An 18369-nucleotide genomic window follows, 5' to 3' on the forward strand; every position below is an offset into this window, starting at 1 on the left:
TGGAGCTGTCTGTGGTTCCTGATTAAAGCGTCAGGTCTTTCTTGAAGCTGCGGCGAGCCCAGATTTTTCTGGCACTATTAATCCACATACTCGCACCTTCTGAATGGGGTCTCCCTTTGGGGATGACTATGGTAATACACGCAGTCCCAGAAATTACATTTCACTGTCAATCGATGCTAAGGGCAGGAGCTGGCTGCAGGTTGACACAGTGCATGTGAAAGGTTGTTTGGGTTTCCTGTCTCCTTTGGTAACCTCTGCAGCCAGGCCCCATGTGGGCCTGTTTGAAGTGCACTATATTAGTATGTTAATTATGTTAATCGGCACCACCAGCTGCAGGACTCAACAAAAGGACAGGGTGGATACATGGAGCCTTTGTTAGCTAATTAGGTTGGCCATGGCAGGGGGAAGGCTTGGCCCTCCTCCTTCTGAGATGACATGGTGTGGTCCTTGCTGTCATTTCCCAACTAAATATGACAGGAGGGAATGTGCCTGTGTAGGCTGTGTACGCCCAAAGTATAAAGGTCTATGTGTAGGTTGATCCACCATCATTCAAAGAGTTACAGAGGTCTGGTGTCTATTTAGAAATAACGGCCCTACAATAAGCACAGTGCCTGCCTGCATGGCTGCAGGTGAGATAACATTTTGCAGGGCCAGGGTAGGCCGACATGAGGTTAACCGGCACTTTAAGTGGGACCCTAGGGCACGAGTGCTAGTCGTTACAGGGAGGTGCTGGAGAGTGCTCTGGAGTCTGGTCCTCTGAGAATACCAGTAGGGGACCAGGGAAAACTAGACGAGTAATGTGTGTGCAGATTCCTATATTAGATATACTTTTCAAAAAGTGGTTCATGTTCCTTTGTAAACGTTTAAGGTTGTGTTCTGTTTTTAGTATGTATTTCTTAAAAGCAAAATTAAGACTATAATATGTGGTTAAAATAGCTATGTGCAGAACCATCAAGGAAACTGTGGGGGCAGTAAAGAAAGTCCTGAACCAGTACCATTTAGTTATTGACTAGAGTTTCAAGAAGCTGATTGGCCGAGAGGGAGACCATGGACATCCTCTGTGTCCTGGTGGTATTGTTACTTCCTAGAATATGGACATCCCACTGAAAGCGACAGATGAACCTCCCTCTCTCCCAGCCCCTCCCCACAGTAGATTATAATACAGCTGTGTGCCTGCCCCTGGCCTGCCGAGGGACCTCTGGTGGCGCTGCCATGGTCTTGAAGGGAGGGGTGGGGAGAATGTAGCCTGTGAAGAAACCCACATGGTTAACTGCTTCTGAACAAGATTAGAGGGTGGGAGGCTTCAGATGCTGGACAAAGAGGATTGTGAAGTAACGGGACCCAGGAATGGCGGGAGGCAGAGGACTGGGAACTCGGAGGCAGGCAGGGAGGGAGTGGGGGGCGGAGGGGGGGGGGGTTGAATACGACACAGATCTGCAGGACGGGGGCTTAAAGGGGGTGGCGAGGAGAGCCGATGCAAACGAGCTGCGCTCAGGAGGATGGAGTTAAGAAATCTGAAAGTGTGTTCTAAGAACCCGAGAAGGAGGCGGAGGAGGGAAACCTATATTTAGGCATACCCGGAGCAGCGGCCGATGCGCAAGCCACGGCCCAGCCTGCGTGTGCGGAAGAAGTTCAGCCCTCCTGAAACCAGCAGCATCGACTGTAGGTACCGGGCGGGCAGTGCGTGAAGTGGGGGCGGCCAAGGGCGAGGGAGGGTGGGGAGGGACACGAGCCGCAGGTAGTAAGTGGGAGGGCCAAGGGAAGAAAGATGAGGAGCTGCAGAAGATCACACGGGCGGTAAAGGGCTGGGCGTTCTTGCCACATCGGTCTCGGAATGGATGGGGTTGTGGATGTATTCCGCTGGACAGAAGGGCTGGGTGTTGTGCCACAGACCGGGGACGGCATTACATGAGTTGCAGGCGAGGGATGTCCGCTTCTGTAAAACATCGGTCATGGGACTGAGTGCGCAGAAGAACGGAGTGTTCCCATATCAGTCATGGGATGGAAGAGGTGGTAGTGGGTAAGGGCAAAGTGTGGACGTCACGCCACATACCCATGATGTCATCACAAGAGTTGTGCAGAGGGATGAGGGTTTCTGCCTCGCCTCACGCAGCGCCTGCCTGGGAGTAAGGAACCTACAAGAACAGGTTATGACATAACAGTCTGCAGTTCCCCTCCCCATCAGTGGCCTAACCCAAGATCTGGGGGCCCCCCTGCGAGCCATGCTGAGGGCCCTCCCACCCCCAACTCAGCAACAAATCACGGGTCACGCCACACTCTGGGCCGGCCTAGATTACCACGCTTGCGCAATACACACAAACATGCTTTTGAACGGGTATTCCACACACTGCACCAGGAGAAAGATATAAATATGTGTTGTAATGCAATATACAGCACACTTTCTGAGAAAAATGTATTGGCTAAAAAGCAACAGTGTTTGCTATTGTTTTGTGGGGTAACACCAATCCAATACATGCAAGTCACCAACAGTGCACATGATCATTAATGCTGTGCTATTAAAAATGCCAGGCCACAATGAAAACATATCCAACTGGCTGCACAATGTAGACCAGTGTAGACACGTAATAACATCACAGTAAAGCATGCCAGCCCACATTAAGACATACCTAGACTGGTTGCACCAATATACCCGTTGAAGCAATACATGAAGAAGAGAGCAAACATTCAAGCCTGTGTCTCTGTGGCCTCTAACAACACAGCCAAACTCTTTAAAATCTGCAAGGAACTGGCCAATCCTGTTGCGGTCTCTACCTCTCCTGTTCCCTCAACAGGCCCTTTGTACGACTTTGGCCTCTCGCTTCTCTGCTAAAATTCAGGAAATTCTGTCCACTATCTCCTCTTCCTTTGCCTCTTCCTCTCTCGGCCCCCTTTGGCCATCTCTCCCTCTCATCCTCCTTTCTCATCTTTCTCTCTAACACCTGATGAGGTTTCTAGACAAGTCCCATATATGGAAGTGTCATCGAAACAGGTGCTCGTCTGCTCTTCCAGAACCATCAAGGACCACATTTACACCCTTGATCCAGCCTTGGCCGATTTCTGTAATCATTCTTTTGCTACTGGGATTTTTCCCTCTCCCAAACTCTTGGAAAAGCTGGCCAACTGCCAGCTTACTCTTCACACTGAATCTGTTGGTTGTCTCCATGACCATCAGTCTGGCTTAAGAGCTGCCAGAGGCATGGAAACTGCGCTCCTGAATACCTGTGAAGATCTGATGTCTAACCTTGATTTCAGTATTCCTTCTGTACTCATCCTCCTTGAACTTTCCTCTGCTTTGGACACGGGCAACCACGCCATCCTGATTAATCGACTCTGAGAACCTGCGCATCATGGATCAGGTCCTGGAGTGGCTGAACTCCTCCCTCTTGGACGGGCCCTCCCAAGTCCAACTTTGTCCCTTTCACTCGGCACCTCTCTCTACCTGTGGTGTTCCCCAGGGCTCTATCCTCTCACCCTGTTTTTTCAACCTCTACTTGGCCGCTTTGGCTCACCTGATCTCTACCTTCTCCTTTAACTTTCAGTGTTATATGGTTGACACTCATATTTCCTTCAGGCTCCCTCAGCCTACTCTCCTCTCTTACTCATTCCTGGTGTCCTCTTCAACTCCTCTCTCTCCTTCTCTCCTCACATCTCGGACGTCGCCAAGAAGTCCCACTACCAGCTGCACCTGCTCAAAGGCACTCTTCCCTTTCTCACTTTCCCCCAGAAGCTCACTGTCTCCAGAGCTCTGGTTCTCTTTAGGCTGGACTACTGCAACAGCCACTTTCTCAATCTGCCTTCCTCTACTCTCCGCCCTCTGCAATTAATCTAGAACAGGACTGGGAGACTTATCCTTGGCCTCAAGTACAGGGACCATATCTCTCTAGCCATGAAATCTCTCCACTGGCTCCCGGTGGCTGCAAGGATCAATTTCAAGACCCGTTGCAATGTCCACAAGGCTTTCTGGAGCTGGGATCTGCTCTACATCCAACACTCTCTTCCAAAATACCTTCCTTCTCAAGCCCTAAGGGTTAGATGCTTCTCCAGGCGGAGCATGGGGGGGGGGGGTAGATCCCTCTCCCCTGCAGGTGCCTCCCTCTGGAATGGCCTCCCTGCCCCTCTCAAACTTGAGCCGGACCACCTGATGTTCCGGAAGCAGCTCAAAATGATCCTCTTCTCCTCTGCTTTCTCTCTCTTCCTCCCCTGCTGACCTACCTGTCTGCTGTACCAACTGGTTGCTTGGCTACCCTCAGTCTCACTGAGTCCAGGCTCTTTCTTGATCAGTCACCTTTGCACTGCCTCCGAGCTACCCACACAGTTAGGGGCTCTAACTGTAACCCCACAGTACCTTGTTCTCCTTGCACTACCTAGAGCCGCGCTCCCTGGCTGCACTTACTCAGAGCATTGCTACCCTGTTTTCCCCTCCCCTCTCCCTTGCAGTTGCCCCCTCGCTTTCCCCTTGCACTTTTCGTTCTTGCACTTGCACCATCTGAATGACACAAGGCTTAGTAAGATCATTTGCCTTGTCCTCCCTCTGTTTTCTTTCCCTTGTCTTGCCATGCCTAAAAACACTTGTGTATAGACGCGTTATATATGACTTATCATATCATATCCTTTATCACGGATGCCCAGAAAAATATACAGTGCCGCAGTAAGAAATGGCTGGACTGGCAGAACCCAAATGCCTGTCTAGCCAGGTAATTACACCTAGCGGGACTGCTTTATCAGAAATACCCAGTTAAAAAAAGTCATACCATACTGAGGAATGACTAGACTGGCTGCACCAAAATGCCTCTCTAGCCACTACTACCACATATCATGCCTGCTTAGCATGGACATAGACGACCATTATGATCTATTGCACAATGCCAACCCGCCCACCACACATGAAGTTAGCGCCTCTCCCAACATTTGAAGGGTTAGCCCCCCTGAAATGTAGGTTTTGTTGCACCCCTGAACACAAGCACACACACTAGTCACCATATATACACACGCACACCCAGCCATCCATACATTTAAGTGTGCACCCTTTCACCCTACAGGCCCACCCAGGCAGCCACGTGTACATTTAAGTATGCACCCTTTCACCATACAGGCACACCCAGGCAGCCACCCATACATTCAAGTGTGCATCCTTTCACTGTACACGCACACCCAGCCACCCATACATTTGTGTGCACCCTTTCACCATACACGCACACCGCCAGCCACCTATACATTTAAGTGTGCACCCTTTCACCATACACTCACACAGACAGTCACCTATACATTTAAGTGTGCACCCTTTAACCATACAGGCACACCCAGGCAGCTAGCCATAGATTTAAGTGCGCATCCTTTCACTGTATACACACACACACACACACACACACACGCACACCCAGCCACCCATACATTTGTGTGCACCCTTTCACCATACACGCACACCGCCAGCCACCTATACATTTAAGTGTGCACCCTTTCACCATACACTCACACAGACAGTCACCTATACATTTAAGTGTGCACCCTTTAACCATACAGGCACACCCAGGCAGCTAGCCATAGATTTAAGTGCGCATCCTTTCACTGTATACACACACACACACACACACACACACACCCAGCCACCCATACATTTGTGTGCACCCTTTCACCATACACGCACACCGCCAGCCACCTATACATTTAAGTGTGCACCCTTTCACCATACACTCACACAGACAGTCACCTATACATTTAAGTGTGCACCCTTTAACCATACAGGCACACCCAGGCAGCTAGCCATAGATTTAAGTGCGCATCCTTTCACTGTATACACACACACACACACACACACGCATACCCACCCACCCATACATTTGTGTGCATTCTTTCACCATACACTCACCCACACGTCATGGGGTTGAGGGGAGCCATAATACTTCAAAAATAAATTGTTTCTTTTTGAAGCCACTCTGACTTCATAAAGAAATTATTTCCGTTAAGGACTGAACCATTACGGAAATGATTTCTTTATGAAGGCAGAGTGACTTCAAAAATAAACTTATTTATTTTTGAAGTCATAGGGCTTCCCCCACCCCATGACATGGAGGTCTAGTTTCTTTTTGTATTCACTCTACCTTCATAAAGACATTACTTCTGTTACAGAAATAATGACTTTATAAATGCAGAGTGAATTCAAAAATAAAAATAAAAAATAGATATTTTTTTTTTTACTTCAAGTGGGGCCCCATCAAGGACATGTGGCCATGGGGGCCCCCGCACGGTGGGGGCTTCAGGGGCCACTGTTACGCCAGTGCTATCATACTGCAACCTGTTTTACTCCCCCACCACTTCCCCTCTCTTGGGCGACGCAGGGGGCAAGCGAATTAGAGATGCGTGACACAGGAATCATTTTAGGACGCATTTGGCTGCATTTATTTACATAATGCAACAGAAAGGAACGCAGCGCCATAATGCACTCAATATCTCTCCTGCCAATCACATTACAAACATCTGTTTGGGGGAATGGTTCTAACTGCCCCACGTAACGGACCTGGGAGAATGAAGAGACCAGGAACCCCCGTGAACCGACGAAACTCCCCAGTACTATTATGCCTGCCCTTGCGCTCCTGCCAGTTAACCACAACTTGGTGAGCGCAGTGATGACCACCGTTCCTCGGCTGCCAACTAGTTTACCAGTGTCCTCAAATGTTTAAGACCAGTATACATTCAATGCAATGTGCTAAACCTACAGCTCAAAACATCATGTTGGTGAGCGGGAAAACACGGGTATCCACGGCCATTGTGTACGGGCTCGTGCACACAGAAACAAAGAGGGCAACGACCTCTTGACTCACTCGCTTATAGGTACGCACCCGAGGCCCTGCACTCCTGTGAGCAGCAGTGCCCTGTGATGACGCGTCTCCCTTCACCTCTCTCCGTCGACTGGCGACCCCCGGGCCTCCGAACAGCACCGCCCCGGCTAGTTACTAGGACTTGCTGACATATCCCTCAGCACTTGGTGTACGCACTGCACAATAGACCAGTATAAAATGACACAGGACTGTTATAATGTGTATCGACATAGCAGTGGCTCAGTGAAAAAAAGGCTTAGCGGCCGATTAACGAATTGGTGCATAACACGTGCAAAGCAAAATACCACTTGTATAATTTCCCCCCAGTGTTGGTGGCAAATATTGTCTCGATCGCCGGGATGACATCAGAAAGGGTGGTGGAAGGCGCAAATTTCACCTCTGGAAACCCAGATCATTGGTTGACCGTGACGAGGAAATGGCCATCCGGCAAGCAGCGCTGGCGATTGGGCCAGCTTTGGCCGGATCTGAGATCCGGCACCAGATGTGTAGCCGGACCTCGGGATCCAGCCAGAGTCAGCCGCCCCAAACCCATGCTCAGCACTGGCCGGAAAAAAAATAAGAAAGCTCCCGCGATGGCATGGTGTGGGGGAGGGGGCGGAGCAGCACATTGCCGCCATGACCAGCCCCTCCATTAGTCACTGAATGGTTTTGTTCCTGCATTCTTATGGGAGGGGAGGTGCAGTGGGCTGTGGGTAATTGCCATGCATTGTAGGCAGCTTTGTCTCTCTGCAGGTGTGCGTGTGTCATCTTTGACATAAGACTTAACACTCTCTGACTCACTTTGATACAGGTCACAGCTGCAAGAAAAGCAAATTGTAACTTCCTCTGCTCACCCCGTGCAAGGGGTCACAAGAGGAAGTTACAGTCCCAAACCACGACCCGGTGTATTTATTTATGTATGCATTGTTTGTCAGACACATGGACCCGTGGTATCCGACAAACATTGCATAAATAAATATACATATATCTGACAAACATTGCATGAATAAATAAATACCCCTATTAACATTGAAACTATCCCACACGATGCAGCCACCGACTGCTTTCAGGGGGGAGCTGCAGGAGCTGTGCCGGTTGTGGTTCAAGTAAAAGAAAACGTTGCTTATGGCGAACAGAAATCAGCAGATTTTAAGAAGGAGGTTGCAGGACAAAATACCTCGGTTTAAACCAGGATTTCCCCACAGATGATCTGCTCTTTCACCATTAGCTAGAGTAATTGCTCTTCTTAATTATTCTTTCACAGTCTGCTTAAACTACTCCTCTGCATGAGCTCAGATCACAGTGCAGACTAACATTGCTGTTGGTAGTTTAAGTGCACAGATGGCTGGTACGGTTTGCTCCCGTGTACATGTGCCGATCATCCTGTGTATACATGTACTTAGCAGGGTCGGACTGGGCCATAAAATTCTCTCAGGCACCAATGAAAAAGTGGCCCATCGTTGTAAATGGCAATTCATTCCTTTTCTGACCTTGTTTGAATAGTACCCAGGGGGGAGATTTTTTTAAATTATATGGGTTGCAAATTGTGCATTTTAAAGAATATTTACTCAGCAACACTGGTCAACACTATTATCTGCATAGTGAAGTAACTCATCACCAGTGCCATGGGAGTGGTTTAAAGTGGAATTGATATATAGTTTGGAAATGAAGCAGCATGAAAGAAATTCCACCTTTTAAAACTATTATTTTGGACATTTCCTTAGATCGGAGGTCAACTGCCAGCTGCGCCCCCAAACTCTGCCCCCACCTTAGCCCATGTGGTATCCCCCACCAATTTTTTTCTTTTTTCCACCACTGCCAGCAAGTTGAGCCAACATCGATGTGTACCACTTGGCAGGGTGTTCACCCTCTTGGCATGGAGTCAATGGCTGGGTTCTCTGCAGGAGGACAGCAGCTTGGCACCAGTGGTAGCCACAGATAATCTCGTCCACGCTCTTTTCCAGCCCTGGAAACCAGCTTTCATCCACAGATGGGCCTTCGTCTTTGCTGTCACCTGGTGTGCTAGTGCGATGACCTTGGGAATCAGTTTCAATGGAATCACAGTCAGGGACCCCCTCGACAATAAGTCCTCACTCATGAATGTAAATTCACTCTTTACATGCCACTGTTGTTCCAAATACTTCTTGACAATTTCGGTGTGTCTGTCCAGTTTAGCCAATACCCACTTCATTATTCTTTGGTAATGGCATCTTGCATTATCCTGAAGCACTCGTCCTCAGTGGATACGCCTCTTAACTCTTCTAAGGACATTGAGTTGGGAACATTCCCCTACAATATCATCCAGATGGAGTCTGCCCAATTTTCTTCCCCCGTCGCTTCTCCCTCCCAAGGGGTAGGATGCCGAAAGAGGTAATCAGTGGTGTTATCACTCCCTGGTTGGTATGTCAGATTGATGTTGTATTCTCTTGTCAGGCCAACATCTATCTCTCGATGCAGGCTAGTGGCTGCCAAGATCGGGAGTAAAGACTTGTGGTCCATCACAACCGCCACTGCCTACCCATAGATATAAAGAGGAAAGTGCTGGCAGCTTCCATAGCACCGGCAACAACTCCATTTCAGTTTGGGAGTACCACTGTTCAGTTGGCGAGAGAGCCCTGCCGGCATAAGCCATTGGCTGCACTTCCCCCTGGTTGTCACTCTTGGTGAGCACCACACCAAGTCCAAATGGGCTTGCATCGACAATGAGTTCTGATGGTTCCCTGGGATTGAAGAATCCCATATTACTTTCTGCCATGAAAGCATCCTTCAGGTTGTCGGCAGCCTGTTCCAACGGCCACCATTACAATCTCGTCCCTTTCTTAGTTAAGTTATGGAGAGGTTCGGATATGGTGGCCAAGTCCTTAATGAACTGACCACATTATGTTATCAGGCCCAGGAGGCTGAGGACGTCCGACACGTTATCCGGAGGGTTTGCCATCTTAATGTCATGTACTTCAGCAGGTTCCGCTGATGTTCTGCTGGCTTGGAGGATGAACCCAAAAAAAGTGCTCTTCCATTGCTGGAAGCTGCACTTCTCCTTGTTGAGCATCAGGCCCAGTGGGCCTCATTACAACCTTTGAGGAATGGGTTAATGGGCACCGCTAATGGAGGCGGACCCGTTAAACCCATTCCGCAAGATTAAGAGGTTCAAACTCGCGGGACCCGGTATGGACGCCTGGTAAAACCAGGCGTCCTTACCGGGTCCTGCGACTGGACCAGGGAGCTAACAACAGGCCGGTCGTAATCGACCCGTTGTTAGCTTCCCATTGAGCCCTATGGGGGCTCAAATGGGAATGGGGAAGGTCTGGGCCCGGATTCCCTGAAGGAGGAATTACCGGGCCCTCCAAACTCGGAATGGCCCGGTAATTCCCCATTCAGGGAACCCGGACCCAGACACAGTTTTGGAGGCAGCCATGCCCTTATTAAGGGCATGGCTACCGCCAAAGCCGTAATGAGGCTCCGTGACTTTATTCTGCCTAGTACTTTTACGAGACCTTCTAGATGTTCCGCTCTGATCGTGCAAAGACTAGAATATCGTTGCTGTTATTTATTTTGACTTGGATGCCTGCCAGGGCGCCCCTTACCGTGTTCTGGAAAATGTCAGCGACGGAAGAAATAGCAAAGTTCAAGCGCTTATAGTGGTACAGGCCCTTGAGGGTGGTAAACATGATTATGTACCGCGAGTCTGGGTGCAGGACTAGCTGATGGTACCCAGCTCATAGGTCAAGTTTTGAAAAGGACATGGCACCATGTAAATCTTCAATAATGTCATCAATAGTTAACGTTCCCTCGTATGGCCTTGTTCAGGGGGCGCATGTCTACACAGATGTGCAATGCATCCGGCTGTTTTGGTTTTTGCGCCTCCACGATGAGAAAGACTCATGTGGTAGGCCCATCTATGGGCTCTTAGATGTCTAGTTGTACATGCTTCTCCAGGCCGGACTCTACTTGATCACGGATATGAAATGGGATGCACTGTGTTTTGGCAGAGTTGGCTTGACTGTCTCATCAATGTGGAGGTGTACTGGATCACATTTCATTCATCCAATGCCTTCATACATGTCTTGAAAATGGTCAATGAGTGATTTAACGTCTTCAACATAAACTCCAAAGGCACAGTTTACTATCCCCAGGGCTTCCGCTGCTACGCACCCCAAGATTGTTAGCTCGCTAACAGTAGTCACAAGGAAACTTGCCTTTATCTTCTTAGTGCCATGGAGTTGTTCGGTCACAAATATGCCTTTTAGGGTTAGGGGCATCTTGCCCCCAAATGTGAATATCTGCACTGCTGTCTTGGACCACTCAGCGTTGCATAATGTGAAGATGCCATCACATTTACAGAAGACCCTGTATCAATGAGGACTGGGATGTCACTGTCCTTTATGGGCACAATGCACTTTGGTTGACGTTTGCCCTTCTTTCCACTTCCATTGCACTAGAGATGAAAAAGACATCTTCCTCATTTTCCTCTCCTTCATCGTCTGGCCTCCCAATTTAAGACCTAACTGACTGAATTTGGGCGACCTTCTGACCTGGTCTCTCAGCAGTGTAGCTGTTGCTGGGGCTTTACACACCCTTTGCGAATGTAGTTAATTATCCTGCACCTTCCACACGTGTGCCCATTTGCAGGGCAGTCCCTCATGTGTGGAAGGTCGTAGACAAAATGAGGGCAGCTTGGTGTTTGATCATCCTGATATTCCTTCTTCGGCCACAGACTTTTCCAGGCGGGTTTGCCCATCTGCTGCCTTCCCACAGTGCAGACTTCCTCGAGCTTCATGGTCTTCATTGTTGCATCTATGGCGGAAGCCCTCACATCAGCGAGTTTGTGGGATCGGCCACGTTCCAGGATTCTGGAGCATGGTATCCCTGGCTCCCTTGGGATTTGTCTCCTCACTTTGACTGACTGGCACACCTGAATGTGCTGCTGTTGGACCGCATCATCTTTGTTCCCCAGAGCACATGACATTGCCAGGTGTCTCAACCTTCCATGAAACACATCGAGCATCTTGACCTCCTTCTGCGTTGCCGACGTCATGAGAAAGCATTCGCAATCAATGTTTGGCATGGGCGTAAAGTATTCCTTTAGTGCAGCAATGGCAGCATCATATGAATTGTCTGTGGGGCTGAGGGTCTGGAACACCTTATGAACAGCAGGCCCAGCAGAGAACTATAACTTGAACCTCTTTGCGTAGTCATTCAGTCCACCCACAGCATCAAAGTACATATACAGTCGTTCAACCCATAGGTTCCAACATGGGCCTATACTTGAGAGGGTTCCTGACACATCAAATTCTACCAACAGGCTAGTGCTCCCTGCTGTTGAGGTGTTCTGACAGCCATGGGTGCTACGTCCACCTCATCTGCCATGCGGACAGTTTGGGATGTTCTGAGGAGATTATCCGCCCTGGCCTACGTGGGCACGATGGTCTGAATTCGGGTGGTCCTGTTGTGTGTCACACCTGCTCCTACTCCCGAATGCTGAAGGTGTGAGTTTAAAGAGTGTACTAGAAGATGTCCATGTGGGGTCTCCCATGTGAGACAAAATATGCCCTTGTGACCTCCCAGGGACTAGGGCACACAGGCACTCCACATGGGAGCCGCAACCCTCTAATGTGATGAGTGTACTGGATGTGGGAGCATGGTCACCCACCTTGCACTTTGGAAGATCTCTTTTTGTGGCAGGCACAATCTTATTGCAGCATCAGCAGCTTCTGGAAATGGATCATGTTGTCTTGTTGTACTCCTCTGCCATAGGAGCAATCTCCTGAACAGCAGGCTCAGGTGTGTACAGGCACGATTAGCCACAGGGAGCGGGCCGCGATGATCCCCTGCTTCTGCCAAACAGGAGTGCGCAGCTGGCAACGGCCACAGGGTGCAGGCCGCGACGGTGGAGCGTACGAAGCAGATGCATCACACTGAGTTCTAGTGGCAGAAGCCAACTAGAAGCCACCTCGTCGCCAATGTTGTGAGCCCTTGTAGTCACACAGGGCCTGGCAGCAATAATTACACACAGAGACAGTTGGTAAATCTCTGGGCTGTGCCTCCGCACTGAGGGCACGTGCCAGCATGATGCCCTTTTATTTGTACACCGTCATGACAATGCCATGACAGTGTTTCTTAAAGGCACACCACCACACTCAGGATTATTTTTGACTGGCTCCTTGATCCACCAACATTTCTGACCCAAGCATGTTCAAAGTATGCATGTTGTATATAGGTGTCTCTTTGCTTGTATGTGTGTGTGTGTGTGTATATATTTCTGAGACTTGTGGAATCTGCTTAGATCACATGCTATGCATAGGCCGACATCTAGTGGAGGCTGCAGAGTATTACAGTTGTTCTTTTCGAAACTCATGTTGAGTAGTGTTGTCTGTGTTTCCAGACTGGCATAGCCATGCATGGCGTTTAATAATGGTACATTTGGCGATGATCCTGCCTGCATTGTCTGTAGCATCTAATTTGTTTTTTAAGATGCAGCTGGATACCGCTTTTCCATCTGCTACTACTAGGGCCAGTTGCGATTTGAGGGGTTCAGGAGCTGAAGCTATTAGTGTTGTTACCTTGCCCCACTTGTGGCAGTTGTAGCTTGCCAGTAGTGTGTTATTCGCAATCCTTGTCTGAAAGCCTGCTGAAGGGCCACCTTTCTTCCCAGAGTGTACAGTGTTTTACTTTCTTTATTGGGGGGTGCTTCCAAAGAGGCTAAAGGTGTTCCAGCCCTCTTTCGAGTTGTAGTTACCACAAGAGAGTCCTGTTTTAGTTGTCCCCTGATGTAAAGAGGGTCTGTGGGTTCAGGATGGAAGAGTTTTTCAATACGTGGGTTGACTGCTCGTGTTTGGTTCGGGGTCTCCAGAGAAGGTTGTATCCTCCTTTGGATGTACCGAAGGATTGGAATAAATTGGGTGGCGGATTTCCTGTCTCTCAATATATCCTCCACAAAATCCGTATCCTGCTGAGTTTCTTGGGTCTGAATTTGAAAATGCTCAGCTGCCTTCATGAGCATAACGTTATAAAGTGGTTGATTATCAACTGGTGAATCTGCCACTGGTGCATCTTGATTAAATGGAGAGGGTAAGTTGTACACATGCTCTTCCTCATCGTAATACTGGTCTGCTTCCTGTATAGTATCATTGTCCTGAGTGTCTGTGTTTATATCATATAGATCAATATTGTCTGGGTCTATCTGAGGTGAAATAGGAAGGGTGTCAGGACGTGGCCTTTTAGCTGGAGCCTGGAAGGATGTAGCAGCAGTAGTTGGTGGCGTGGTTTGTACATTTTGGAAAGCCTGGGGATCTTTTTCAAAGATGTTAGACATGAATGTCATTCTCCTCGTAACCCTGTCAATGTCCTCAGCAGTCCATGTTGATGAACTTGGTATTGGCCCAGGGCATTGAGGTGTAATCTGTCCCTGAGGTGTAAAATGGGCCCGAGGTGTGGGCTGGCTCTTGTTTTTTAAGGCCCTTGTTAAGGTCTCTTCTTCTTGGGAAACAGAATGTCTTTCTCTGTGAGGTGTGCTAGATTGCTCCGTGTGAGAGCGACTCTTGGAGGAGTATTTTATTGAACTTTTTTGCCTTAAGAGGACTTTCAGGGGCATGCTTTTGCACCAAATGGGCTATTCCCGAGCTCTTGGTGCCTTTGTCCGTTTTCGACGTGGAGTGTCGAATATCGGTGGTGGAGCGGACCGAAGCCTCGTCTTCTGACATCCAGCGTTTGGCAGAGGGTTTGGACACAGCGTCTGTATTGTCTTTCGAATTTCAGGGCCTGTCGTGTGGCGATCGGGACCTCAAGTGCCCAGAGGACAAGGATTCGGTGGACCCCTCCCTTGATGCTGTGTGTGGGCGTTTGGTCGATGTTGTTGTCGAATCTTGGCCGTTGGCTATGTGTTTAGTAGGGAGTGGTGTGAGTTCTATTGCTGCCGGGTGTTGTCCCCGTAACAGAGCCACCGACCTGTCTATTGGGGTCAGGGGCTTGCAAAAGACTGCAACACTGCCATCGCTGGAGGCCCCCTCCACATCCATGGCAGCCTCGGCCTGCATGGCGTGATGGGCTCAGCGCTTTGTCTTCGGTACTTGAGTGTTTTAGGCTTGGAGAGCTTGCAGGCTCGACAATGGCCCTCGTCGTGGTCCTGTGCTGGACAAAGATTGCACACCCAGTGCTTGTCTACAAAGGGGAACTTCTTATTACAACTACGGCAAAATTTGAATTGAGTGTTTTCCATCGTTCTTAGAAATGACAGCTAGACGAGAAAAGAGAGTGCAAATGGAAATATGCATTCTCTAATGTCCACCCCCCATTCTCCCTACTGTTTGAGCTGAGGCCCGGTACGGCCTTCCAAGGCCGAAGGCGTCTGTCGAATCAGGTCTTTGTTCGACATTCGTCCTTTCCATTGACGTCGAAGATGTTGTCGAAAGTCGGTGTAGTCAAAGGATAGAAAGAGTAACTAACACTAATTTAACAATAGTCAATGGCGTCAGCCGAAAGGAAGTCTGTGATTATGTGTCCGTCAATAATGGCGGAAGAAAACAATCGGAGGGACCTCGATGTGTGAAGCACCATGGGTACAGTGAATGTTACACTGGGGATATTATTACTGGCACACCCTGTCGACGTCCCTTTTTGAGTTTGGAAAACAACAACTGCAATACTCTGGAGCTTCCACTAGATGTCGGCCTATGCATAGCATGTGAATCTAACCAGATACAAGCATCAGAAATACAACTACGGTGAGTAATATATCCCATAAATGGCAGGGATATTTTGGTGCACATTTTCAGCACCACGTACGTCTTGACTCTTTGGGAGTAAGAAAATGTGCCGGTAAGCACAGGAAATGAATTGTGCAATGCTTTTGGACAACCACCCCTTTTTGTGGTCTTTGTTTATTTTGCTTTTGTTCCGCCCCGAGCCCTTTCTGACCAACACCCTGGAACTTCGACATATTGCATGCAGGTGCACATGAAATGTACTTGTTTATAAAAATGCACGTATATTACGCAGATGTTGGGCTCAAATACAGACATTTCAAGATTGGTAATCTTTCATCAATCTTACGAAAGGTGCGCTTACAGAGATGACTACTTTTTCCTTGCGCACAACTTATATCTGGAGAAAGATTGATGGTTGGAACCTGAATCAGTCTGTCCTATAACTTGCATGGGATGGAGTCTGGTGGAGAAGGGCAAAGTGTTTCTGTCAAATACCTGACATGGCAGTGCTGTCACAATGGGGAAGGTCTGAACATTTCTGTCATATATTTCCCACAGGGATGTCGAGGGCGAAGAAGGCCTGAGTATTCCTTTCATATATGTGACATGGGATGTTTGTCGTATACTTGTCATGGGTCGGTGGGTGGTTAAGAAGGCCTGAGTGTTTCTGTCATTTATCTGTCATGGGATGGTAGGTGTGATGGGATCACTGTTTCTGTCACATATCTGCTGTGGGATGGTGAATGGTTGAGAAGGGATATGAGTTTCTGGCAATTATCTGCCATGTGGTAGCAGTGACGTGGAGAAGGGCTGGGGTTTCTGTCATATTTCCGACATGGAATGGTAGGTGGTTGAGAAGAGCTGAGTGGTTGTATCATATACCTGACATGGAATGGTAGGTGGCTGGGAAGGGCTGAGTGTTTTTGTCATATATCTGACATGGGATGGTGGGTGGTTGGGAAGAGCTAAGTGTTTCTGTCAAATACCTGACATGGCAGTGCTGTCACAATGGGGAAGGTCTGAACATTTCTGTCATATATTTCCCACAGGGATGTCGAGGGCGAAGAAGGCCTGAGTATTCCTTATTCCATATATCTGACATGGAATGGTGGGTGGCTGAGAAGAGCTGAATGGTTGTATCACATACCTGACATGGAATGGTGGTGGCTGAGAAGGGCTGAGTGTTTTTGTCATATATCTGACATGGGATGATGGGTGGTTGGGAAGAGCTAAGTGTTTCTGTCATATATCTGACATGGAATGGTGGGTGGCTGAGAAGGGCTGAGTGTTTTTGTCATATATCTTACGGGTGGTTGAGAAGAGCTAAGTGGTTGTGTCATATACCTGACATGGAATACTGGGTGCTTGAGAAGGGCTAAGTGTCTGTCTCTATCTGCCATGGGATGGTGAGTGGGTGAGAAGGCCTAAGTGTTTCTGGCAATTATCTGCCATGTGATAGCCGTGGCAGTGGAGAAGGCTTGAGTGTTTTTGTCATATATCTGTCGTGGAATTGGAATGGCAGCGGAAATAGGGGCCGCGTGGTCATGTCACAGATGAACAGTTACTTTCTTACCTGGTAACGTTCTTTCGATGTGATGGTCCGACGACGTATTCCATATCTATGACATGTAATCACCACAGCTGTGCTGCTTCGGAAACTTTTTTCGGCATCTGCGTCCTGCGTCGATGACGTCGATGCGCCATCGTCGAGGACCTCCTCCGACGTCCGACGTCCGACGTCATCCGATGTGATAAGTAGGACGCACGACGCCCGTAGCCTCAGTTGTAGTTTTTTCCCCCAGAACGTGTGACATTAGTCAACTGCCAGTCAGACACAAAGCCTTGCGGAACGTAAGCTGCAAACGCAAAAGAAATTCTGCAGCGGGGAAGGCAGGGAGGGAGCGATATGGAATACGTCGTCGGACCATCCCATCGAAAGAACGTTACCAGGTAAGAAAGTAACTTGTTCTTCGATGGGATTAGGTCCTCCGACGTATTCCATATCTATGACAGACTCCCAAAGCAGTACCAGAGCAAGGAGGAGGGAAAGAATTTAGAACCAAAATTTAGAATTGCCAATCAAATAGCAGAGCAAAGGACTGCTTTGCCAAAAGCCAGATCTTGTCCTCGGATGGAATCGAGGGACTAGTGACGTACAAATGTATGTACTGAAGCCCAGGTGGCTGCATCACAGATGGTGCGAATAGGAACACCCCTCTGCAGGGCAGTAGATGCAGCCATACCCATGGTAGAATGGGCCCGCAAGCCAGCCGGTGGGTCCTTACCCGCCAAGCGGTAACACTCCGAGAAGGCCAAAATAATCCAGCGAGACAAAGTCTGTTTCGTCACAGCTTGTCCCAAACGCTTTCCAGGGTAACCAATAAAGAGTTTAGCGTCCACTCTGACCCGGGACATGCGTGAAACATAAAAGCTTAAAGCTCTCCTAGGATCAAACCTATGGAGCCTCTCCTCTTCCTTACCAGGATGTGGAGGAGGAAAGAACGCCGGAAGAACAACCTTCTGGGCCAAATGAAATTCCGAAACCAGCTTCGGAAGAAAAGAAGGACGAACTCTAAGGAAAAGCCTGTCCTTGTGAAATACAGTGAAGGGTGGCTTAACTGAAAGTGCCTGTAACTCACTCACTCTGCGAGCAGAAGTAACCGCAACCAAAAACCCAGTTTTCAGAGTTAACAGCCTCAAAGGGCAAGAGTGCAAAGGCTCAAATGGAGCACCCATAAGAAACTTAAGAACAATGTTCAAATCCCACCCAGGCACCAGGAAAGGTGACGGAGGGAACAAATTAGTGAGCCCTTTCAGAAACTGTGAAATCAAAGGGATTTTAAAGTAGGAAA

The 18369-nt window shown here is 48.7% G+C and overlaps 1 protein-coding gene across 2 annotated transcripts in view; it reads left to right on the forward strand.

Moving 5' to 3' along the window:
* The window catches only part of AKNA (AT-hook transcription factor), a 442732-nt gene that overhangs the window by 70063 nt on the left and 354300 nt on the right, over positions 1 to 18369 (forward strand). The window contains exon 1 of one of the 2 annotated variants that reach the window (XM_069609685.1): positions 1469 to 1662. The exons of the other annotated variant lie outside the window; for it this stretch is intronic. The gene's annotated coding sequence lies outside the window, so the exon portion shown is untranslated. Of the gene's footprint in view, positions 1 to 1468; positions 1663 to 18369 lie in introns of those variants that run through there. 2 annotated transcript variants of the gene reach the window in all.

Source organism: Ambystoma mexicanum, chromosome 8 (assembly GCF_040938575.1).
Source record: "Ambystoma mexicanum isolate Mex_15411 chromosome 8, UKY_AmexF1_1, whole genome shotgun sequence".
Classification (NCBI taxonomy): Eukaryota; Metazoa; Chordata; class Amphibia; order Caudata; family Ambystomatidae; genus Ambystoma; species Ambystoma mexicanum.